General features: G+C 42.6%; 1 protein-coding gene across 3 annotated transcripts in view; it reads right to left on the bottom strand.

Annotated features, from left to right (window-relative positions):
• GHR (growth hormone receptor) overlaps window positions 1-26,753 on the bottom strand; it is a 149,180-nt gene that overhangs the window by 92,745 nt on the left and 29,682 nt on the right. The window contains exon 1 of one of the 3 annotated variants that reach the window (XM_063181417.1): window positions 24,564-24,650. The exons of 1 other annotated variant lie outside the window; for it this stretch is intronic. The gene's annotated coding sequence lies outside the window, so the exon portion shown is untranslated. Of the gene's footprint in view, window positions 1-24,563; window positions 24,651-26,753 lie in introns of those variants that run through there. One more of the 3 variants, XM_063181416.1, reaches the window with a different exon arrangement.

Below are 26,753 nucleotides of genomic sequence, written 5' to 3'. Positions count from 1 at the left end.
ACAGCACCAAAGCATATACACACAATTCAAAGTGTCTTGATGTTAAATATGAGGTTCTGGGAAAACAGACCTTGCTAAGACTAAATTGCAACATGTAGAGATTAATTATGTTATTGAGAGAAACTTCCTAGTGTTTTGATACTATCAGAAACCAATTATACAATATAATAAGCACAAGAAAAAGAAAAGCCTTGTGTGATGTCTCTGTTGAAAAGCCATTAAAACAGTTTTATGCGATTATGAAATTGAAACTAAAATGCTATTCCATCCTTTGAAATTAGATCTTCACCAAGTCACCTCCTGTTAAAAATCCTCGGTCAATTTGGCCTTAGCATGCATCAGGACATTCCTTCCTCCATCACAGGAATTCACCATGATTGCTTCTTTTTACTTGAAAACATTGGAAGAGTGTCCAGGTCTTCATCACCAGATTGCTGAAACAAAAATGACCTCAATATAGAAAGTCAGAAGAGGAGCAAAAGGACTAGTATCAGATGTCCTCACTTGGGCTGGGTGTCAAAATAAACACAGGAATGCTCCCAAGCACATTGCTCCTGAAAGAACAATTATGCCTTTCCCATGAAGCCTGGTTATCTCACCATAGTCCTTGGCAGATCCCTGGCTTGGGTCAAGTCCCACAGCTGAAAACAATTCTTAAGCGTGTTTTAAGAACAAAACATTTTAATAGCAAAGAGGTAGCCATTCTGCAGGTCTCAGCTCTGTGTATGCTTAAAGTACCAACGCACAGCTCCCAGGCAGCTGTTTCCACCTGCTGGGGATACCGATCTCAGAGGGATGCTGCAAGGCCATTTTTAAGGGGCTTTGGTATAACACCAGTGTCGTGGTTTGACATTGACAGGAAGTAGGTTTCTTTTTTGGGATATTCTGTGGTTACCAATAGGGGCTCAGATTTTAATATTGGCACCTGATGTGGCCAGTGGGGTTCGGACACACCTCCGAGAACACACAGGGGTTAAAACCAGAGCTGCTCCCCCGGGAGGCTCTCTTGGGACTTCGAGGGAAAGAGGTCGGATCTCCCTCCCCCGTCCAGCTGCTGCTGCTGGGCAGGGGAAGGGCAGCCATGTGGTAGGCCTGGGCCTGGACAGAGATGGGGGTGAGGAGGCCCTTGAGGATGGAAGGGTGGAGGAGCACCAAGAGACATCAGGCAGCCACCTCCCAACAGAGGAGAGAGAGAGGGAGAGCCGGCGTCTGAATTTGATAGCGGCCGGCCCAGGAGGAGAAGGAGTGCGGGGAGAAGGTGCCCGGCAGGGCAGCGTGGGAGTTCCAGAGCTCCAGACAGCAGAGACTGAGATATTTAACCCTTTTCTTGCATGACAGAAACCTTGCAAATGCTGATCCTCCTGGACCTGAATGAGAAGAGAGATAAGAGATAAGATAAGAGGGAATGGGCCATGAGGGAAGTGCAGAAGACTCTTGAGTGGGGGAGAGATGACGGAGTGGCCTTTTGGCTGGACTTTTCTTGCGTGGCCATAGACGGAACCAATTTTTTCTCCTGTGACACAGAGATTGCATTTAGGGGGAGGCAGTGCCTCAGAACCAGAAGGGTTCAGTGTGGGTACCCTTCGGCCCCAGGGGGTGAAAAACTGGGGGGGACAGATGTCCCAAAGCAGAGACTGTGCCTTTTGGAGTGAGACAAGGCATCCTTGAAAGATAACCCCAGAAGCAGCTCTGGTCCATGCACAGTGGTGAGAGCACTGGGCATGGAAGGAAGATGTCACGATGGCAAAGGATTTTCTGGGCAGTGCTGAGTGACATGGAAGCACACGAGGTTTCAACATGTTTGCAGGGGAAGCCTATGGTGCAAGAAGGACTCCTCTCCTCTTGATGAACTGAAGATTCAGTATTCTAAAGGGTGGTGCCAGACTGAGAGTTGGCGATTTGGGGGAATGTATTGCATTGGGAAATTTGGTGGGGGGAGGAGGAAAATGCTTTTGTAAGGTTTTCATTTTCCTTGTGTGTTTTTTTTCCTTTCCTTGTAGTTTAGTTATTTTCTTGTAGTTTAGTTAATAAAGTGTTCTTTATTTCTAAGCAGGAGCCTGCTTTGCTTATTCCTGGTCACATCTCACAGCAGACACAGGGAGAAGGTATTTTCATGGGGGCACTGGCATTGTGCCAGAGTCAAACCATGACAACCAGGAACACTACAACCATGCCTTGTCACATCTTGAACTTAGTCCAAATACCCCTGTGGCTCCCCCAGAATATGTCATCCAAGGAGGCTCTCCTGCAGAAAGGATAGAAGGATGAAAGACAGGTGCTGGTGTTCAGCAAAAGCACCTTTGGGAGTACTCCTGGCATGGCAGGATGCACAAGACAGTATTGGGTTGCCCTGTTTCACACCAGCACAATCCCATGGTGCTGTCAGGAGGGTAATCCAGTGAAGTGATGGACAACTGCCATGTGAAAGAGCCAAAACAAAAAAATTTAACATCTTGAAAAGAAATGCAAATATCTCTACTATTTTTAAATACTGTCAATCACACCAGTTGTCCAGCTGCTTTCAGCAGAGGGGCAGTCTTATTAATAAAGAGAAGCTATTAACAGAGACCAAAACTGTGGAGGTTCATAAGCGGGCATGCTGGAAATGGACAGCAGAATATGCAGAATGCAAAATTCTGAGAAAATAAACTTGAAAATCCAAACCAAACCAACCAACCAAACAAAAAAACCCTCCCAAAAAACCCCAAAACCCCCAGACCTTTTAGCAGTCTACAATATCCCTAAGCTCAAAACTCTTTACCATATTGTTGGATGCTCAAAAGAGCTACAAATCAGTTAAAATTTTCCATTGTATTGGAAGTATTTTTATGTAAAGGAGGGGATTTTAAACTAACTACATTTATCATTAACACAAATGTGTTATACACCAATGTTAGACTCTAATAACAGCTGGGAAAGAAATGCTTAATAATATTTATTATTTGTACAGAGTAATGGTCAAATAAAAGTGTGTTGTAAATTTGTTTTGCTGGTTTTATGACTACATATGTCAGAAGAAGACACCTATACTGTATTGATGTTTATTTATGGTCTGAGTGCATCTGGAACTATTTTGTTGCACTCCTTGTGCCTTAGAACACTTAAAACTGCATCACCTCTCCACTGGTTGGAGCAATCATTTGTAAAGCACCCGCTGAGCTGTAAATTATGAACCACTATGATCCCATGTTCATTTCAGACCCAGGACTGACAGATTATACCAACTGGCTTGATAAACTTGTCACAAAAGATTCAGGGTGCAACTGCTCAGCCAAAATACACGTGAGATGCACAGAGTGAATCGGGGCATAAATTAGTCTCCAAGCACAAATCCTTAAAGGGACACATCAAAATCAGAAATCAGTTCTCCACAAAATGCTACTAAAGTTCAAGTTATCCCAACTAAAATACACTGCTAGATTTTAGCTATTTTTCTGTTTTTGTGTACTCTATTTGTCTTCCTTGTTGGTGTAAAACTGACATACATACTAAAAATTAGTTTAAAATGCAGTGAAAATCTGAGACCAAAAACCACCCAGCAATGAAGAGAGAATAATAATCATTTATTAATTAAACCTTTGTTAAAAATCAACAATTAATTCTTTTTCATGCATTCTTTTATGGACTACTGTTTTTCAGATCATTTGAAGCTAATCTTACCTCCCACTAGGCATTTCTACAACAGTTAGTGCAAGTCATATAAAACTGTAACTAAATCACTTTTGAAGTAAAAATACATAAATGCAAAACAATACAGCTATCCCTCCCTAAAATGATCACTTTGCAACCATTAAGTAATTCAGCACTAAGAATTTAACTACTGAAATGTCCATAAAGTGAGACAGAGAAGAGGAAAACGTGATGTGAATGTCACCATTGGATGATCTATGTCAAGCATTATCCATTCTCTGATAAAGGCAATCAAATCAAAACCTGAAAGGAAACACTAAAGGTGAGAAGGATGAAAGCACAGCTTCACCAGATGAAAGCACAACTCCCATCCCTTTTGCAGACAGCAGCAGAGCTGGCCATAGTCTGCACCACGGGACAAGGGTTCAAAAGTTGACGCCTGTACAGTGTGTGCAAATACAAAGCAACAGAAACCCTGAGGACAGTGAGGAGAACGCCATCGCGGCCTTATGACTAAACCTCACTTTCTGCACAGGTAAATAAATAATAATTAGTTTATAAAAACCTCATGACACAGAGAGTAGGCAAATTCTATGTCTTTATTTTGGGGCGGCCTTTCGTGAACTGGACAGAAAATTACATTTATTCAGTATCTGCTCCTGAGATCATAATCAAAACCACGACATGCTTTACAAGTAAAAAGGCAGACAAGGGTTTTGAGACTTTAATATCACTAACTCTATCAAATAAGAAAAACAATTATCAGAAAGCTGAGACCAAATTAATGTCTGGGGGTTTCTGGTGGGATTTTTTTTCTTTGTTTGTTTTTTAAAACTAAACTGATTGCAGCAATCAATAAATAAGTTTCAAAGAGCTCTTTCAGTAAAGACCAGGCCTAGCCAGCAGGTATTACATTACCAGTCATTATCAATTAGGGCTCACTGGGCACAGACATTATTTACAAAGCAAGAGTTCTGGGAATCCAATCATGTGCTAAAAGAACTTCTGCACTGCTCCAGACTGATGTTAGCAAAGCTAAGTGCTGCTTCATTAAATGCAGTACACACACTCCTTAATGGAGAGCAACTTTAATTGTCAGAAGGAGTCCATCTTTACCATCTAGTGTGGGATAAACACATTCATGTTATTTCAGGAATTTCAGGAATAAGGGAAAACATTGTCCATTTCTTTTTTTTTTCCCCTCAGAAAAAGATATAAGTAAACTAGACAAACATTCTTCAGAGCTACTAAACTCTTTCAGCCTTTAGCAGATGTAAACATAGAAATGGAAGGTTAAAAATTACAAAGTATTTCAGCTTCTGAGAGCTATCGCAATTCCATTCAGGCAGACATTGATAACTTCAGTTTATAATGGAAATAGTCACAAAGGGAAAGAAAAGAGAACAAGTAATTCTGATAAGTAATTTTGTTATTTCTCAATAAATCCTTCTCCTCCCTTTAAATGCCTCTTCCAGTAGATACATCAGAAACACATTTATTAAGTCATATGTACTTTTGAAAAGCCTTCTCTTTTGATATTTTGATGATTACAAAGTATGCAAGTTACACAAACACAGAAATACCACTGTAGCTGCATTTGACTTGCAGACACAAAGGGAATGTATTAGCTAATGATGCCAATGGTCAGCACAGCAACAAACCTCTGCTCTGGGTAATCAAGATGTGAAGAATTTAGGTTTGGGTGCAACAGTATGAGCCATAGATGACACAGAGATAAACAGCAACAGTCACTGCAAGAGGAGAAGGTTCTGGAATGCTGTTAGTATTTGCACTTAAACAAGGAAACAAATACACAAATGAATATATCAGTTTCTTTTTGAGAGGAAAACATCTTAAGTAGTACAATTAAAAAGATTTTTAAAATCCTCCAATGCAAACAATTAAGTATAATTGTTCCTCCTTTTAATTAAAGGCCACTTGTCACCACCCTGAAGTGAGAAATAAATTGCAAAGGGCAAAACAGTTCAGTGTTCATCCATCTCCCAATGATAAGTGGCATTAAGAGTCATTGAGATGGTTTAACTGTTGCTTAAAGAAAAAGTATGAAAAAGAGAGGGCAGGATGTGTCTTCACTTTTAAAAACATCTTAATGGTGAAACATGCTGAAATTCCTGTACTTTTGGTAAAGTTTGGGTAACATCCTATTAACTGGGAGCACACTCTCCTGAGATAACAATTTAACTACATTCCAGCAAGCAAGCACAACTGCTGGTTATTTTAACATGGAAAGTAATGTTTTTATATTTTTAAACAAGTATGACTCAGTGCTATACACTACTTTTACTCCTGTCCCTTCCTTGCACTTGAAACAGTTTTTCCAACATTTCCATGATAAAATGCACCTCGCTGCTCCCCCCCAACACTGCCCAGACATGAAATGAGCCCTTTTCAAAGAGATGCATGTGTTCTCATTCTGCACCAGTGATTTCCACACTGGCTCATGCTTAGAGATTGTACTGCAGAATAGGGACTTCAGCAGTGTCCACCTTGTGAAAGCAAGTAATGCACAACACATATATCTGTACATCAGTTTTCTCACTGATTGAGAAAGAAGATGTAGAAAAAGATGCAGTTTCTACTCTCTGTATTTTAAATAGCTGAGAAATTCATACACCAAAGATGGTGGATGGGACTGTATTAAGAAGTTACTTGACTTGCAAAGCTTACCACAGGCATTCAGGGTTCAAGATGCTAGCTTAAAGTTGTCCTTAAAAATGAGCTTTCTTATTTCTTCTGGGGCATCAGCCTTTAGGATTTACATTTGCAAAATCAGTGTACACAACACTGAAGGCTGTAAAATTTCATTAAAAGCAAGAGAAAGTCATATTGCACCTCTTTGAAAATTGAATGCTTTAAGGCATTTTATAGCACTGTGTGTAAGATTAAATCTCAAGCAAGGTGCTAAATGGACATGGAGGTAAATAGGGAGCAAACCAAACAGAATGAACCTTGTTATATGTATTCACCTCTTTTCAGATCCAACCCCCTCCAAACATGACAGTATCAATAAATAAACAGGATTAATGAGAAGTGGGGCTATAGCCCCCCATAAGGCATTTACTGACTGCCACAATATTCAAGTGGACAGTGCCCTTTTTTTAAAAATACTCTTCATTACAATCAATTGCCTTTAGCAGAAGCTCGTACCCATTATCTCTCAAAAAGCCACCAGCCTCCCTCAAGCAGTTGAGCATAAATGGTAACACTGTACACAAAAACACTCTTCTCTCCTGCCTGGTTTGCAAATTTTTATTTAAATAGAAATAGCATTAACTTTCTCCATGTGATTAATTTAGCAGGTTAAAAGGTTTATAGGAATATACAGTACTCATTTAAGTGGCCCAAGGTAATTATATCTGAGCTGTCATAGTGGAAACAGAATGCAAAGTGATTGATGCTGCACAGGGAAAAAACATTATTCCTCAGTGTGGAACAGCCCCATCTTCAAAGCCTCTGTAAACCAGTCCTTACAATAGCACTGCCTTTTGTCCTTCTTACCCCCTAAAAGTGAGAAAATAACAATTAAAATATAAAATAATTCAGCATCTGGATTAAGATGAACAAACAGGCTGCTAAGGGGAGCTCACCTTTTGATATATGAGCAGTCATGGTCAGCCTCAAAGGCAAAAAGAAGCTGGGATGGCCAAGATAAAGAGATAGGCTGGAGAACAAGGGGGGCAATCTGTGCCCAAGATGAGTGGATGAAAGTCAGTAGGTGACCCCTGGCAAGTCTTACCTCCTGCAGCCTCTCTCAGATACCAGCCCTTCCTACTTGCCCAACAGTCAGAACTCCCAGCTAAGCATCACACCCTTGTGCTACCTGCCCATCTCCATCTCTAGGTACACACCCCATCCATTCATTGTCTCTGGTAATGTGAATATTCCCATCCATGGTGATAAAAAATCAGTAACATGAATGTCCACTATGCATACCACCAAATGCTTTCACAGCAAGAGAGAACAATTACCCTCAGCACAATTTGGAAATTGTGCTCATATTACGTTTTCCAGGAATAAGCCATCTGACAGAATAAACAAGAAAATGTGTAAAGGGATCAGACAGAACTTTAAAGGCTGAACTATTCTGTGTGAGAGCAACAGCCCTATGTACCCAAAAATCAACAACCAGATTCCAAGTATTTTGGAATATGAACTCAGTATTTCTTTTGTTATCAAAGTTTACAAACCCGATTGATGCCAAAGAGAAAGGGAACATTCTCATTTTGCAATAGACCTCAGGGAGAGTGAAAGCCTTTATGAGGGTTCTCCCTGTAGCTAAAAACAAGCAGCCTGCCAGCTTAGGAGCTGTGTTTGCAAAGTTTTGTAAGCAGCAGTTAGGATCCAAAGGGAAGCTGTACTGTCAGATGCTTAGCTTGGCTACTGCAGTTACCACCTTAGTCCATGAAGAAAGGAGAGCCAAGACCTTTACACATCTAAAACCAAACAGGACTTTGGTGCTGGCTCTGACAAAGAGCAGCAGGGCATTAATGTCATGCTAATACAGCACAGGACACGTCCAAGATCCACGGCAAATCCTGCATTGCCCAAACCTAACCTGGAAATAAAGATGGATGTTTTGTGTTTCACTAAAGCAATTTTCAGCCTGAAGTTTCTTCTTATGCACATTTTTTGGGGCAGCATCTGAAGGGAAAAAAAGAAAAAAAGATACAGAAAAAAAAACTCAAACAAAAACCTGATTGCATCTAGGGATTTCTCATGATTCAATACACTTTTCTCTTTGCTTTATTACAAGATTTAATGTGTCATATTGTACCACTGACCAGTGTAGTGTAGAGTTACAGGCTAGGCAGCAGTTTTGCAAAGAGAAGAGGGGAAAAAACCAAACAAGTGGAAATCAAAAGGGAGCAAAAGCTGATGAGAAAATGCCATTGTCTCATCGGCACCTGGTATTCTGTAGCACATTAATGGGAGCAGCACATGTTAGAGGGCTTCTCCTTTCCAATACTGCTGCCAAGTGAAAGACTCTGCCAAAGAGGGCAATGAAGATAAAACGTTCAGAAAACCTGACCTGTGGAGAAAGCTTTAGAGAGTGAGAGTTTGTTTACAGAGGAGATGCAAGACTTGTAAGGGAGCACGGAAAAGGGAGGTGAGCCCAAAGTGCTGCAGCCTGGAAACCACGCTCTTGGTGTTAAAGCAGCTCCTTTCCAGCTAGGTAATGAATAAAAGCAAAACGACCCTGTAGCAGACCCTGTGGAGCTCACTCAAAGGCGATGAGGGACTCTGCTGACCCATCCACATGAGAAGAGACAGCTTCCTATGCATGCTGCACACTCTCCAAAGGACAGAGGTGCATCCACTCACCAGAATGAGCACCAGAGGCGCCCATTGTGGCACCAGCAGCAGCATCATGTCTACAACACATACAGCACATTATGTCTACTCTTGCCCAAGAGTAGTAATTTGCACAAGCAATACCTTGTGTTAGTAAGTAATCATTTAACAAGATTCTCTATTTTTCAAGGCATTTCAATATCCTCATGAACACTGTAAAAGTACTTACTTCTCTGTTAAAAAAAAAAACCTGACAGCAGTTACTCTGGCAGCAAAAAAACTGTTTAGTAACAGACCCTTCTGGTGACATGAAAAAAATTCAGTTGGCTTCATTCATGTTGATGCATAATTCTATAGGAAGACTGACATTTTTATCTCTAGCAAATTTATATAATTTTATGCAATAACAAATATTTTTTGCATTTGTACGAATGCACTTGAAATTATTTGAACTTATTTGGACTTATTGAAATTACTTTTGTTTAGTTGGTTTTTAACTGGTTTTTAACATTAAAATAATCCTTCAGACTGAAAAAGTTTTTATTTTAAATGTGTTTATCCAGTCCAGCATTTATGAGTTATAAAGTCATAACTACTTCTGAGAGATGAAACTATTACTCTAATTCAAGCCAAAAATTGCAACTGGCTTGACTTCTTGAAAATTTCTGTTGTTTCAGAAAAATTACTATTTATTTCATCCAGTCAGAGGCAAGCTTATAGCGCAAAGTTTATACACATCATTGCACAGAAGAGAGTAATTTTCTTCACTGTAAGGGAAAGATTCCAGGATTCTTGCACTGTCATATTTCATCAGGCTATATTCAAAATTCCTTTAAAACCTCAGATTTCAGGAAAATATTTTCCTACAGCTATTTTAGCAAGGTACAAAGAAGCAACTAATATTGGGAATCATTAGATTAGTAATACAGTTTACAAAAGCACACATATTCACCATGCAGTACAGCCACAGGTGACTCTACTTGTTTTGTTCAGCACCATAAATTATCCCGCTATTCCTGAATGCTGGCAGTTCTCCAGGGCAGATATCTTCATATATGTTTAGCATAGCTGACTGAATTGCAAACTATGGCTGTGGCACTGTATAAGTAATAAATTACTGTCACCCAAGGCAAGAGTCTTTGCTCGTGTTTATCACAGCAGGCAGCACACTTCCAGAGAAATTCAGCAGATACCACTGAAAAGCAGGCTCTAAACTGAGGTGGCTGACGCGGCCTTGCACTTCTCATAGTCTGTTGAGTCTTTACAGACGGCAAACAACAATTCAGGTATCTGGTGGAAACAATACTACATCATGTGAGTACACTTCAGCAACTTTAACAAACTTTGGAGACCACCCACATAGACAAGCTACCCTTAGGTCACATTTCTCATGTGCTGGCTGGTACCTAAGGCTGGCAAAAAGCAGCTTTGTGAATGGCCAAAACCAGCTTTGCTGTGGGCTGCTCCCAGCAGGATTTGCCTAGCCCTTCTTGGTGACAAGGCAGGCTCCTGCCACAGGCTCCCATCTCTCCTGGAACCAGGCAGTTGTAGGACAAGTTGCATCAGCCCAGTGAAAACAGCTTCCAGTTAGGGGTGCAGCTCATGCAGCCTGCACTACAGCTCCCATGGCAGAGAGATGAGAGCCAAATAATCAATCTGGGCTTAAATTTGCAGCCATAGCCTTCGAACGTAATTTCATGTCTGAATCTGTTATAAGCAGCCCATGTATAGACATACACCCCACAAAGCTGCATGACTCCTCATTGCAGTGACTCTGGAGATTTACATTCTGTATGAGGAACAACAGCTATTTTAGGAGATAACAGGCTTCTGATACTCCAGCACATTTCGAGAATAGTCAAGCTGTCAAGTGACTGTCAAGAAAGTACAAAATCTAAAGAAGCAAAGGAAATGCTAGCTGGGAAACTCTGTTCTTCACCGGCACAATTTCTATTTACCACTAGCCTCAGATGAGTTATTGTAGCTCACTTGGTGGCCTGTCTAAAGGGTCAGAACTATAAATCTGCTTCTCCGTACACATCTACGAATTTGTGCATAAAAATCTGATACACAATCTCAATGCTTTCCTTCAGTAAAACATGCCACAGTATTCAGAATACCTGCAGGGAAAAATCACATACTTACATTCTTTGAAAATAACTATATGCTTGAAGATTAATTTCCAGTTATGAAATGCAACAGTTATTATGTCTACACATTTCTTTCTCCCAAAAGTTTTCTAACTCACAGAATGACAGAATGGTTTGGGCTGCAAGGAACCTTAAAGGTCATCTAGTTCCAACCCTACTGCCATAGGCAGGGACACCTTTCACTACATAGGTTTCTCAAAGCCTTATCCAACCCAGTCTTGAATATATTCAGAGATGGGGCATCCACCACCTCTCTGGGCAACTTAGTGCCTCACCACCTTCACAATACCAAATTTCTTCCAAATATCTAATCAAAACACATTCTCTTTCATTTTAAAGATATTCTCCCTTGCCCTATCTCTGCCTGCCCTTGTAAGAAGTCCCTCTCTGGCATTCTTGTAGAAGTCTCTCTTTTTTTCCTTCCTTTTTTTTTTTTTTTTTTTTTGCTAGCCTAGCTTAAAAAAATAATCAAATGCATTTTCCTGTCTACAAAACACCCAGGAACATGCCAGAAAGTAATTAGGAATGACAAGCATATAATGACATACAAGCTGCAAGTATTCAGTTTTCAGTCTGGAAAATAAAACACTTAACGGATATGGAATGCTTTTGCTCCAGCTCTTTTATGCATAGCTGGCATGACTGATCTGAAAAATAAGAGAACATGTGCCAGTCTACTTTTCAGGCAGAGTTCAAACAACAGAGAAATTTAAACAGAGGGGAAAAAAAAATCATACTAACCACACCAGGTGACTGAACTAACTTTGCAGAGCAACGAGTGTATCCGAGGGCCTGCAGTAAGTCTCCACAAAGAGACTGGTTTGTACTTGAAGCATGCCACATTCCTATTTTTTGCTAAGGAGCAAGTTTTTAGCCATTCTGATACTGGTGAAAAAGTGCTTGCTTCCAGCAGGTAAGTCATTAAGTGGCAGAGACAAGAGTTACAAAATAAGATTAACTTTGAGGATACCAACCAGTGAAGTTTTAGTTTTTCTGGATTTATGAAAATAACTTCTAAATAAGTTTGACAGTCCAATGTAAATTTTCTGAAACTATGCTTTTTAGCAAATGCTTAGAGATCTAGTACAGTCGGGAAAACTTCAAAATAAGCAGATTTGCCAGTGAGCATCAGGACAGACTGACACCTTGACTAAAAACTTACCCATTAATCTCAACAGAAGCAGAGCTCCTCAGGCTCTGTTTGCTGATGAACAATGGAGAAACGTTTTATCATAGAAAGAAAGTTGTTTTTTCTGTTGCGCAACTTAGCAGCAATAGGTTATCAAAGACTTATCTGTCCCAAATAACGCTGGCACTGTATTTCAACTACTTAGCAAAATAGCTGTGCAGCATATTCTTGTCCTGTGCCTCATAGGACAGGCTTGCTGCCAACTGGGTCACACAATAATCAACAAACCAGACTCCAGAAAGGATGCTAGATTCCTCCCAGCTGCACCTACCCTTGAAGCAATCAAACATACTTAGTGGATTTTCACTTTATTAACAAATTGCGCAAAGGGGTTTGATCAGCAGATAACTTCATACTCAGCCAGGAATCTTTAACTCATGTAAACCTTTCAGCTCATGCTACTGCCAAAAAGAACAGCTGGAAGAGGAATAGTCCGTTTGCAGGTTCCCTGTATTCTTGGGTTGGATACACTATCCATGAAACACAATCAACACCAGGCTTATTACAACTTCCAAGTAGTTTTTGCATAAAAACTAAGAGCACAATACATCCAAAATCACACCAAAACACACAAGTATTCCCCTCTTCCAAGAAGAAGAAAAAAAAAGTATGAGGTTCTGCTATGGTTTGGAAAGCAGTGCCATGAGCAGAGGCTTCGAAGGCTCACATCTGGCTGAGGTCTTTCTGAACTCACTGCAGAGCCTCCCATGAAGTCATGGACAGGGTTATGGCTCCATTCCTAGCCACAAGCTCCGTATCGCTTCCAGGAGCTACTGCTTGGGAAATACAGACCAAATCTTTCATTCTGATCCCACAATCTGTGCTCCAATCCCTTTTTCACAGCTACACTGAAATCCCAAATAGAAGCTGCTGTATTCATTCCCACAGTTAACAGGATAAAGGTGAGAAATACTACCTCATAAATATAACTTCTACCTGCTGGTGTGTCATTCAAACCGTAGAACAGTTCACAGAGTATTAATAATCCCCTAAAACAACTAGACTGATAATTGGCTTTGAGCAATTTCAGAAAACTAATTCCCGCTACAGTGGTTGGTGTTCTCTTTCATTCAGCATGAGCATCTGGCAGCAAGTGATTTCACTGAGTAATCTTGGCAAAACTTGGAGACATTGTTTTGAATTTCCTTCACAACTTCTCAATGCCCAACTCTACTAATAGCTGAAGAGAAACTACTCTTGTGGGTCTTCCTGACCCCACAATAAATATATCTAATGGTCCACATGGCTCTTTTTTACCATTTCATCATTTGCTTAAATTGTTAACAATTAGATGACCATGCCCTACACAGTGATTTGCTGGTAATCAAGGCAAGAGCAGCCAGTACTTAACACCCATGAATACATCTTTTGAGCCAAACAATATCAAGAAGTACTAACAATACACAAAATACACATAAAATCTGTAAATTTTTCTGCAGATAGTTCCCCAGAGCCTTATGTAATTTCTCAGAAAGGAGGTACAATGACAGTTTTGAAAGCATCATTTCTCACCCATTCCACACACCACAAGTCTGCAAAGAAAAAGTCAATGGAATATGAGCATTTGTTTTGACTTTTTTCAAATGACAAAACAATATAATGCATGGGATTGGTTCTTTCCTGTAGTAACTGACAAGACAAAGAAAGGAATGGTAAGAGCAGTAAGGATCAAAAGTCAATGCAAAAAGCCAGAGCTGCCGATAAGCAACTATTTATAATGTAGAACACAAAAAAGGTCAGTGCTGTTGAGGCAGAAGTACATACCCTCCATCCTTGACCTACATTGTTAGAATTACTTGATGTTAGACTTACTCAGTCCCTTCATGCATCCTAGAAAACTTACACAAGGTCAAGTATAGATATTAGCCGGTTAAATGTCTTTTTGGTACTCCTTCTTGTCATTTTTCTAATGCCCAAATTCCTTCAGTACGGTTTGTATGACTATAGCACCAGCACAAATGACTATCAGTCAGTACTGTTTGTATGACTATAGCACCAGCACAAATGACTATCAGTCACTTGTGTATGAACAGCACCAATGGAGCAAAACATAGATTGACATTCCTCTTTCCCCAGAAAATGCCTCATTTCTGTTCAGTAATTGTCTAACTGAATACAGTTGTTTGTTCAGCCTTCCTGCTCTTCTCTATTAGCAAGTTTCCACCTCCAGCGGTGCCACACCTCTACTGGCTTCTGCAGCTCTTCCCCCCATCTCAGGGATGGACACACAACCCAGAGGCTAAATCACTGCCTGCTCTTCTGGTACTAGAGACCACTGGATGCTGAGTTCAGATGCATTAGCCCAAACTCAGAGAGACTCCAATTTCTGCTCAGCAGAAGCAAAGGGAGAGGGGCTGGTGAGGAGCAGGGGATGGCAGCTGTGTTTGCAGCCTGCTGGATGCTCAGCTGAAGCCGCAGCTGCCATCTCTGCCTGAGCATATCCAGCACTTTCCCCAAGCTGGTTTCAGCCTGTGCTGTCTGAAAGGCTCCACAAGATACAGCCTGTAAACAAGCACACTGCTTCTGACCAGGTATTTTAATAACATTTTGCAAGAGTACCTAACTGTATTCTTAGGATAGGGAGAGATCAGAGCATCTGGAAAATACCAATCTACTGGGATATGAAGCAACAAAGAAAAGTCCCAAGATGAGAGAGCTGTATGACCTTCAGGCCCCAAAGCCACAGCTGAGGCTGTTGCTCTGTGGTACTGCTCAATCTTAATGGGAATTAATGTACTTCTCTCATTTTCAAGATACTTGGTCAGAGCAGGTATCTGAGATGTAGAAAGTGGAAAGGATAATTCTTCTTTTGCCCAGAAAGCCACAGTTTACACAAACAGTTGCAGCCTTTTGCAAGATCAGATTTCCTGGCAGGAACCTTTTAGAAGTTTAAAAACTCCTAACAAAAAAGTAACTAGTGAGAGACAGCTCTTCTATTTCAGCCCCAACAACAAACGGTGCCAGTCCTTTTTTATTGACAGCTTACATTTTGTTTTCACAGTCCAGCATTAGTAAATGAAACACAAACTGCAAAAGCACAAACAAACAGTATGTGTACCCACCAGTCACATATAAAATGAGTAGGTGAATGACATCATCTATTTGATGCAAAAATACCATCTTTCTCTTCCCTCTATTTTTACATGCTGTTGCACTGACAGGCTGCTAAAAAATACTGCAACTAGTATGCCATTTGGAAAGCCACTGACAAAATCAGTCCGACCCTAACAAAAAATATTTCTACTCCTAGCATAGCTCTATCCATGAAACACTATGATCTTGACAATAATAACAATTTTTGAAAATTTCAAATCAGTATGAAAATACACTTCTAGGTGCAATTCAAATTGCATTAGAATTTTTTAATCATTTTGAGGAAGCTGGGTTTTTTTACTGTGTTTTAGTCCAGCCACCTCACACATCCTTAAACAAATCATTACTCTTGGTCTTAAATACGTTCTTTTGATTACTGACCACTTAATGTTCAGTCACATGTTCACATAAATGTCCACTTAAGACAGTGGAACCAACTGCTTCAGAGCCTATACCTTCAGTCTTTCCAACAACCATTAGTTCCCAAACTTTCATGTCCTGGTCTTCCTACTTGCACATTTTCCATTTTGTTTCACAAATTATCCAGAATCTGTGTATAATCCCTGGCTCTTGATCTTTTAACCTCTTCTCCTTTTCTGCATGATGTAGTAAACTGAAACACTAAACACACGCTAACACTGTGAAAAACTGCTTCCCTCTTCTAATTGAAGATCTCCTGTGATAACTTGGCTCCTCATTTCCTTGGGTTTGAAATAATGTTCAAATAATAGGACAAAATTATTTTTAAAAATCTGCAACTCCCACCTCAGCAAAGACAACAGGAGCATGGCTATAGAAGGTTCTACATGAAGATTCCCATCATATCATTCAATGTCAGTGTGAACAACTAGTCAGGAGGAGTCTCTCTTCCTAAATCCTATGTTTTTTCCTTTCAATAGATGGATTTTTTTTATTCACACTGGCTCCACAAAGCTCCCTTGGGCTTTTACGGAGAGAGCTCTTCACCTTCACCTGCAGCAGTAGAACAGGAGAGGAAAAGAGACCTGGAATGATTTTCACAATATACCTCATAACTTTAATAAAATACTAACTTTTTATATTTGGAAAAATAAAAGTAATAGAACAGGCCACAACAAACACATGAGAACAACAGTAAACAACATTACTTCTCACATTATGGCATTAAGTGCACTCACCTATGCCACTGGCTGGATCAAAGATACAAGGGCCAAACATATTGCCTAATTTTCCTGTATGCTGGATACAGGTCTTATAGTATTATACACCATAAGCCTGAAAAATCATAGATCATAGAGATATTAAGGGTTGGAATTGCACTGTAATGATTATCTAGCCCCAGTCTCCCCTGTCATGCACAGGGACACCTCCCACTCAACCAGGCTGCTCAAGGCTTTGTCCAACCTCGCCCTAAACACTGCCAGAGCTGGCAGATCCACAGCTTCCCTGGGCAACCTGTTTCACCACACTCATAGTAAAGGATTTATTCCTCATATCTAACCTAAATTTCCCTTCTTTCAGTGCGTACCCTTTACTCCTTGCCTGTCTCTACAGTCCCTGATGAAGAGTCCATCTCCAGCTCCCCTGTATTCCCCTTTCAGATACCAGCAGGTTGCTGTGAGGTCTCCACAAAACCTTCTCTTCTCCAGGCGGAACAGCCCCAACTTTCTCAGCCTGTCTTTTTAGGGGAGGAGCTCCAGCCCTCTTATCAGCTTTGTGGCTTCCTCTGGACTTACTCCAGCAGCTCCATGTCCCTCTTAAATTGGGGACACCAGGGCTGGACACAGTGCTCCTGGTGGGGTTTCACAGGAGAATGGAGGAGCAGAATCCCCTCCCTTGACCTGCTGACCGCACTCCTTTGGATGCAGCCCAGGATTCCCGTGGATTTCTGGGCTGGGAGCACTCACTGCTGGCTCATGGTGAGTTTTTCATCAGCCACCACCCCCAAGTCCCTCCCCTCAGGGCTGCTCTGGATCACTTCTCTGCCCAGCCTGGGTGTGCCTGGGATTGCCCCAGGCAGGTGCAGGACCTTGCCCTTGGCCTTGCTGAGCTCCCTGAGGTTTGCAGGGTCCCACCTCTCAAGCCTGTCCAGGTCCCTGTGGATGCCATCCCTGCCCTCCCCTGTGTGGACAGCCCCACCCAGCTCAGTGTCAGCAGCAAACTTGCTGAGACTGCCCTGGATCCCACTGTCCGCATCCCTGACAAAGGTGTGGGACAGTATCGGCCCCAGGACCCACCCCTGAGGGACACCACTCCTCACTGGTCTCCATGTGGACAAGGAGCTACTGACCACAGCTCTGAGTGTGGCCATCCAGCCAGCTCTTTGTCCACCAAGTGGGTGATCTAATGTCTCTCTAATGTCTCTCTAATTTACAGAAAAGGATGGCCTGCAGGACAGTGTCAAACTGCATAAGCCCATGTAAATAATATCAGCTGCTCTGCCCTGTCCAGCAAACCTGTAGCTCCATCACAGAAGGTCACCAAATTTGTCAGGCAAGACTTCCCCTTCATATAAAGCCATGCTAGCTTTACAATGATGTATAAAGCAAATATTCTTGTTCCTCTTGATTTGATGCAAGTTAGGCAGGCCCCTCACACCACTTAAAGAGGTGAATGCCATGCTTCCTTACTGTCAGCACCAGCATCTCTGTGGTCAGCTAGAGCCCTGAGAACCATCAAGCAGAATCCACTGTAGTCAACCTACTTGTGTGTGCCTTGTGGTGGATGAAATTACACACCACTGAAAAAAACTGGATGTAGTACAACCAAAGAAATGAATTTTCTCAAAGCTACCCATTATTTCAAGGAAATTAGCTGTTCAAACAAAACACTTACCCAAGAACCAGAAGCACAGGCTTCTTTACAACAGTGACTTCTTTTTCTGACATGTTTTCTCAACTGATATGGCCATCCTAATTAAAGCGCCTCAGAGCTGGAAGATACCAGAGCTCACCACAGTTGCACAAAAATAGCCTTTCTCACAGGGAAGTGGAGGGCTGTTTCTCCCCCTGTGAGGCTGCAGTCCCTCCGTGCTGTACACGCTGTCCTGCAGCAGCAGAACTGGCTGGTGTACAGCCGGCCAGCCTGACCGTATCACGTAACAAGCACCTCTCCTGTGCAGTGTTTGTTAGCAACACCCAGCACGAGCAGACCCAGAGGCACACTGCTGCTCTCCAAAGGTCAGGAATCACAGCTGAAAAGTGTAAAGCACTGTCTCACACACTCTTTCTGATCCTACCGCAAAAACACTGCAGCTGTAAGATAAGCTCATTCACACATGCTGGACCAGTAGGCTGGCACTATTTGGAACAAGCACTGTAGTCTTTCAGCTGCACGTGTTGCAGCTATATGTGTGTCTCTGCCAAAACCTGCAAACAGATTCTAGAAAAAGCGCAGGATTTCCCACTGCACCCTGCAAATCATTCCTTCAGGTGGCTCAATGCACCTATTTTACACCCTAAACCATCCAGGACTCAACCTACAAGACCAAAGCCCCAACATAAACACAGCTCACCAGGTCTGATCTATGCGTCCTATGAAAGAGATGGCCTGGTAGAGTCCTGACCATGTTGTATTCTACTCTGTTTACTTAACATCTGACTTGGAGCTCCTCTGTCTGACTGTGAACTGTCACAGTCATTACGAAAGCTATGGTGTTCTTAGAGGTTTCTTTTTAAGTAAAAGTTCCACAGTGCCCCCCTGATATACTGTAACAGGCTTAGACATAAAATGCAATCAAAACCCAAAGATACAACACCTTTTAATGGCTCTTCTCTCAGTCCTTGCATCAGATATTTCTTATTCTTGGCAGAACAGGCAAAGTTTGGTCCCAAAGCAAACCACAACCAGTCTTCTTCAACTCATGCAAAGTAAGGGACAAGAACCACCATCAAGAAGGAATCCTGCTTTGTTTTTCACTCATTTTTTATAGCATCACATAAACCTATTAGCAATGCCACAAACCATCAAAACACCAAAGAGTTAAAGCTGTTCTGGATGAAAACAGTAAACAAGGCATTGCTAAGAACAGTTATAAAGTAGGCTTATAACATGGCTCTTGAGCAAACACAGTTTAATAAGCATTCCATAAAAAATTTAAACAACATTTTCAGTCATGCAATGAAGGAGAGCCCAACTCATTCTCTAGGTAGCACTAAACACATGTATGAAAAAAAAAAAAAAAAACCATGAAACCTAGCAGAAATCAGACTGCTTGTTGCAGCTGGGAAACAGGTATGTAAGGCAGAAACTGACTGCATGCTCATTTAACTGAGACAACTAGAACAAAATGTGACGGGTCTTTCAGTCTGTTTCTTCTGTCCAACAAGCTGTACTTAATGGTCAGACTACCCCCAAACTCCAACAGGCACAAAGGGAGTTGTTTGGCTGTTCCAATAAGGTTGTAGAGATACACTGCGTGTGGATTAAAACCCAAAACTTTTGCATATTGGTCAGACACAAAGACATCTGTTCACAGGACTAACACAGGTACAGTTTCTACAAACCATCAATTCATCAGCTAGGGTGACTGAGGTTCGCTAAGGAAAATGGAAGGGGCAATGGGCTTCAGATTGAGATCGCTAGGAGTAAGGCTAGTATTGGGGTTGCAATGAATAAAATTGGAGAGGATGTTGATGGTCGAATAGGCTCTTTGATAAATAGTTTTACACCATCTGCTAGGGGCTGTAGGAGCCCAAAAGGGCCAACAATGTTTAGGCCCTTTCAGCCTTGTATGTAGCTTAGGATTTAGCGCTCTACTAGCGTAAGGAAGGCTACTGCGATTAAGATTGGAAGGGCATAGGAGAGGGCTATGATGAGGTTGATTAATCATCCTACAGATTTACTGCAATATGGAGTATTACTGATCCTGTTTTCTCTTGAGGCTATAAAACTCAAATTCTATTTAAATGCTTGAATGCTGTAGCATTATAGTTGTTATTAATAACCTCTTTCCAACTTTCCCTCAGAGTTGTTGTCTGTTAACTACTGACTTTTTTGTGTGAAATTACTATTGTGCATCCAAAAGAATATTTCATGTTTGGACTGACCAATTACAGAGTTTGAAGACCATAATGGATTTGTGACAGTATTTAACCAGCTTTTGAAATTCTAAATATTACCTCCATCTCTGTTAATGTCCTATTTAAATGCAACTGATTATTTGTTTTTATGTTTTCATATATCACCTCTGTTCTAGAATTACAAGCAATAAGCTTATTAAGTGATCAGAGACAGCAATCTGCTTGCTGCCTTAATGAGCACAAAGCCAGCAAAGCATCTTTGCTTCGCACATTCTGAGTTCAGTTTCACACACTTGGAACCCATCCTCAGCAGTCACTCGGTGCCTGATGCAGAGGCCAAGCAGGTCTAGCGCTGTAATGCACTAATGCTCTGAGTCTCGCTAAATGGCCACAGAAAAAGAGAAATGGGGAAGCATAAATCATTCCACACCAACAGAATGGGTGCTGTGTTTATTCTCTTAATGCACAGAGGTTAAAATTTTCTGCTACATTTATCAGCGTTTCATATCCTCTCACCAGCAGTCACTGTGCAGAGGTTCTCGTCTCTCCAGCGTTCTCCATGCAGCCCTGTATCACCTTCCCCCACAGGACCACAATCCCACACAGCAGATCCCTTCCACAAAATCCAACCACTAGCATGGCCACAGCAGGACAAAAGACTATGTTGCAGACTGTGTCACGACAGGAGTACTTCTGTAACTCTAATTTCTAAAGCTGAACGTGATTTAGTAGCTTCGGTGTTGGCATGGCAGTCTGGATCTCTTGGCAAGTCAAAAGATAAACATAAATGGTTTAAATTAGCATGGTAAGTATGAATAGCATGGCAGATGGGGTTTTAAAACTCAGAAATGCTTGATTTGTCGTGTAGTCCTTCAGCTATTGAGTACATGGCAACAGAGTAGGGCAATATTACATCTGAAAAGTTACCCCAACTCAACCGTCTGTACACTCACATCCACCACCAATTGTGTCTTCCAGCAGTTATTCCATCAGTAAGAGTGATTTTCATTCTCTTTTACATCCTCACAACATTGTGAGGATGCCCAGCAAATAGCAAGGCATATTAAATTGTTCAAAGGAGACATTAAGTTCTGCCCTGTTGCAAGCCATCCTGCTACTCTGAAGTATTTCTGAATTTTATACTAACTTATTAATATTGAAGAAAATAACTAATTTTAGGGATTAAGGTATTTTAAATAGAATACATGGTTTCCAAAGGTCAATAAAATATGTGTTTAAATGTATTTTGAATTCATAATCTGCAGTACATGTGATATGGACAACATTCATCTCTGTCAGAAAACAGCCTTTCCAATCTTCTGGGAAAAATTGTTTCTCATACACTGAAAACCAGCTCTTTGGTAACAGGACGCTTGTTCCATCTCTCATGAACTAAAATAATGTGTAAACAAACACCCACCTCACACAAAGATTTAGACTAGGATTCATATACGGTAAAGGAAGATTTCCCTAGTGATAAACAGTTTGAGCACAAAGTGTTCCTTCAAGTCCTGACATAAATCTGTTCCTGCCAAGCTAGTGTCTCATTGCATCAGCCTTTCGCCTTCACCACACCGAAGTAGCAGCCCCACTACCTCTCTCCCTGCTTTCCTCATACTGCCCTCTCCCCAGAATTACTACCTCAGCTCCACTGGGCCAAAGAATTATCTTTCCATCCCACAAACATTTGGTAACAAGAGAAGAAAACCCTTTTATTTAAAAGAAATATGACTCTCTAGCTAACCTATTACTGAAGGACTCCCATGTGGGCTGAGTAGATTCATTATTACGGCTGGTAGCCTTGCCCTTTCTTACCCCACCAGTTTTACCCCCTCTTCTTGGTATTCCTATAATATTTTATTAACTTGTAATGCTTTTGAAATGTTTTGATATGTACCTTAAGATTGCAAGATCTTCAACTGGGCGGAATGCAAGCAAGTGCTGTCGTGTCTGATAAAGCACTTATTTTTCAATAAGAGAAAAAAAAACATCAAAGCATCTCTGCCTACATTTCTTCCTCAATAACAAATATTTGCAGCTTCTATTTTATTAGTGGAAATCTGGTATTTCAAATAAGATACAGGATGCTATATTTATTGTCTTCAGTGCTCCTTTCAATGGTGCAAGATAAAACACAATTTCTGCAGCAAAAGTTTGATTTTAAAGAAGCAAGGCCTAGCTCCAGGTGATATAGGCACTTAGACGTGTACAAACTGTCAGGCAAAAGAGACTCTGCAAGTGGAAGTTATGGTCTAAAAGGACAACTATATACTCACACTTCCTTAGTCTCCAGGTCATGAAAAGGAATGGTACCAATCTGTAAACGGGAAATTTGCCTTCAGAGCTTTTAATCATTCCTTACTGGAAGAGGGCACAAGAGGTCATACACAGTGCTACATGCCACTTCAGTTTGGAAAGATGTCTAGAAATGAGCTCTGTGGATTTCCCCAACCCAGCCAGTGTGGCACAAACACCCATGGGAGCAGTGCTGTGCGCTGCCTCTACAGAGCCCTTGATTTTTTACACTTGAACGGTGCTACACTGCGCTGTGCAAATACAGGAGAGGAAACAGCCCATGGTAACAAAAACAATGATTGATCATACTCAGAGAATTTAAAAATATTTGGTGAGTGTCTATAACTTTTCTGTACATTAGTGTAACTTTCAGCAGTTATAGTCACATATTTGATAAAAGTACCACTACCACTTACTGGCAATGTTAGAAATTACTCCTCAGAAGGATTGGAAGCTGTCTGGTTTGTCAATCCTTCATAATTATTAGAACATGCTAACATCATGAATTAACACGGCAAGTAGCAATTCTAGTAATGCGAGACTGAGATGTGGTGGAGATGAAAAACATCACATTCCTATTCAAACAGCTCAAGCTGTCTGAATAACTTTCAGTATTACTTACATTTATCACTCAGAGCCACAAGACATCTCAATTGCAATGTACTTTAATCTCAATATTCAAAATAGCATATTTTAAATAAACACCAGCATTTAAATGTATCTTACCAAATCTCCTTAAATTGATTCTATGCCCAACTGCATTTTCACTGCTGATGTGAGCAACGAAGTCTATGCTACAGTTAAGAGTCTTTTGGATTTAAGCTAAAAAGATCTTGACAAATAACTTCAATTTTTCATATCAGTAAATAGTTGCTTAAAGCATTAATAAAATGGGTCCAACTCAAGTGGTGGGTTACAGTTTTTTAATTGCCTCATTCTTACTTCTGACATTATCATGACCAGAAAGATGACCAGGTGTGGGTCTTCTGTAGTTGCTCAAAGAAAAAGAAAAGTTAGGCTGTGACTGAACACCATAAAGTTAATAATACACTATACTCTAAACAAAATATACTGCACTGAAAAGATGAGTAACTAGTTCACATCCACTCACTGGATCTGCAGCATTAGCCCCGTGAGAGTTTGCAACAAGTTTTACTGAAGAAATTACTATGATAAAACACTAGTTACTCCTATGCTATATAACCCCTCTGTTTGCACACTTCTGCTCAGAACATTTGCAGTATTTATTTTTCAAAACATTCTCTATTTTTTTATCCTATGCAATACGTACAACACGCCATACAATAAGAAACAAAATTACAGACAAATGGCGTTAAAAAAAAATAAAAAAAAAAAAAACCAGGTCGGATTTGCAGGGATTGTATAAACGGAATAAATCATACAGAAGAAAAATTCTGATTAGGTCTATTACAGCGGAGAAGATTGCGACGCTGGCAGCTAAACGACCATTCTTGCTGTGCTTTTAAAACCCAAGTCCACACAGAAAAGAGGGTTTCTCTGAAGAAAACTCTTTCTCCAGATCTCCGAGGCTAGGCTTCCCTTCCCCGGCACCCCATCCATCACCCACAGCATGGGACGTGACAGGAATTCTCGCCCCCCGCCCGCCGTCCCAGCACCGGCCGGAGCTGACGCCGCGGTCCCGGCCCGGCTCCGGCGCCGCACTGCCCACAGCAGCGGGACACGGGCGGCCCCGCTCCTGTAGCGGCTCCGACCGTGGGGCAAGCTCGCCGATCCCGCGCCAATCCCGGGCGAGGGAGGTGAAGCCGGACAGGAGCGGGACCCCGGCCCGTCGCCCCCGGGGGCGGGGAAGCCGCCGCGCCGGGCGGGCGGGCGGGCGGGGGGAGCGGCGCGGAGCCGCCGCCCGGTACTCACCGACTCGCTCGGAAACTTCCCCCAAGTTTCGGCGGCGCGGCGGGCGGCAGCGGACGGGCCCCCCCCCGGCGGGAGCCGGCACCATGGGAGCCTCAGCGAGCGGCCGCCGCGGCCGGCCCCAACTTCTGGGGAGGCAGCGACCGTCATAAAACGCGAGCGAGAGCGGCGGGGCGGCGGGCTGAGCCCGCACTCCTCCCGCGGGGCGGGGCGGGGCGGGGCGGGGCAGGCGGAAAGCAGAGCGGAGCGAGGGAGGGGAGATCAGCACTTGGGGGGGGCGGCGGGCAGCGCTCACCCACACCCCTCCCCGCGCACCGTCCCCCGGCGGCGGCAGCAGTGCCGGCCTTGGCACTGCTCCGTGCCTGCCCTGCCCTGCCGGGGCGCGGGGCACTCAGCGGCCATCGCCGCCGACTCCTCGTCGTCTTTCACCGCGGAAGCTGCCGGCCGCGGAGAGGGGCTCAGAGCGGCGAGCGGAACCGTCCCTGGCCGGGGGGGGGCGGCTCGGCGAGCCCCGGCCGGTGCCGACACTTGGGCTGCGCCCCGGGGCTCCGTCTAGACGGGGCCGGCGGCTGCTGCAGCGCGCATCCCGGCCGGACGGGCGGGGGACGGCCCCGGCGCCCGCTCCGCGCTGTGGACGCAGTGCCGCCCGCGATGGCTATCGGGGGCGAGCCGCGGGCTGCTGGCGCGGGCTGAAGCAGGGGCTCAGCGGGGCTGGCAGTCGTGTTTGTGTTCAGGATCGACGAACGCGATTTTAAGGTGAAGGAGGTGTCGGCGTGCCACGGGCGCGGCTGCCCGGTGGAAGGGATGGCAACTTCTGCGGCCAGGTGTGTGGCAGTGCACGCACAGGGCTAACTAGTGTGAGTGTAGAAGGTAGCTACAGGAAAACGGAGAGCGTCTGCTAGGGATTGTCTTAAAATAATAAAAGATTTATTGTCTGAAAAACTATTTAGGGAAGAAAACATTAAAAAGGAGCATGCTATCATCAGATTATTTAGGTACCATTTGCATTGACAAAGTACCGAATGCACACCCACATGTGCAAAGGTGACCTCAGCAGTGACACATTGTTCTTTAAGGCCCTTGCGGGCCCCCTGTCATGTGTGTGGCCCCACCTTCAGAACGGCTAAGCATCTGGCTTCCTCGTAAAACAAAGGTGGGATGACAGCCCCGCAGATCAGTGTTGCAAGAGTTTCACAATCATTTAGTAAGTCACAAAGCCGGCTCTGAAATTAACTGGGAATAGAAGAGAATTGTATCTCGCCCAAGCTTTCTGCTGTGTTGGGTGTACAGGAATAGCAGTGCTGGCGTATGGAAGTTGTTCGACCGTAACGGCTGGGAACAGTTCTGGCACCTCTGCCTGCTAGGGTCGGTGCTGCCCTTCCCTTCCTATTGAACCAGGTGCTCCCAGACTGGGAGCTGTTTGTCTTAGGAGGCTGGTGCTCCTCAAAGGCTGACCTGCTAGCTGCAAGTGATCTGTCTTCAACTGTGCTGTTGATCCAGGCTTCTTCTGCCCAGAACAAAGTGATTCCAGGGGGCTGAAGACATGTATAGGGGTAAGATGGATCATGAAATGTGACCTCATCAGCTCCCAATTGACTTAAGGGAATTAAAATCTCACATGTTGATAAGTACATGATGAAAGTACTGCTTTTGAGGTTTTAAACTAAAGGCACACAGATCCATCTTCTTTATTCCTACCAGAACCATCTCTTGCCATTTCCTCATTCAAAATCACAGGAGCAGATTTTTTTTAAACAGTATCAAACAATACCATTGTCTTTGCATTAATATATGTGCAAAGGACATTAAGTTCCACTTCTTACCACTGGTCAGGGAATTCATACCCACATCTCCCGGGAGGTGCCTGTGCTGCCAAACTAGCAGTTGTTATTCAGACCTTTCGTTCTTACCATTTGTGCTGAAGCTATGGCAAAGCATGATTAATAACTCAGTGTGTTAGAAATTGCAGCCACAGGTCTGATCCTGGCCCTGTAGTCTTGTGGTTGAAGCACTTGATAAAAGGGGAAGATTCCAGGTCCAGAGATGTTTATGGGGTTTGTTAATACAACATTCCTATAACACAGTAACACCTGGGACTATGACAAGCTGGTTTGCATTAACAAAGTGGCAGTGGGAGCTGAACATGTAAAATACCACATGAATAAACCAGAGAAAATAATTTATTTCTCCCTC

Source organism: Melospiza melodia, chromosome Z, assembly GCF_035770615.1.
Source record: "Melospiza melodia melodia isolate bMelMel2 chromosome Z, bMelMel2.pri, whole genome shotgun sequence".
Classification (NCBI taxonomy): domain Eukaryota; kingdom Metazoa; phylum Chordata; class Aves; order Passeriformes; family Passerellidae; genus Melospiza; species Melospiza melodia.
The sequence above is the reverse complement of the archived record's forward strand: the minus strand, read 5'-3'. Positions and strand labels throughout refer to the sequence as shown.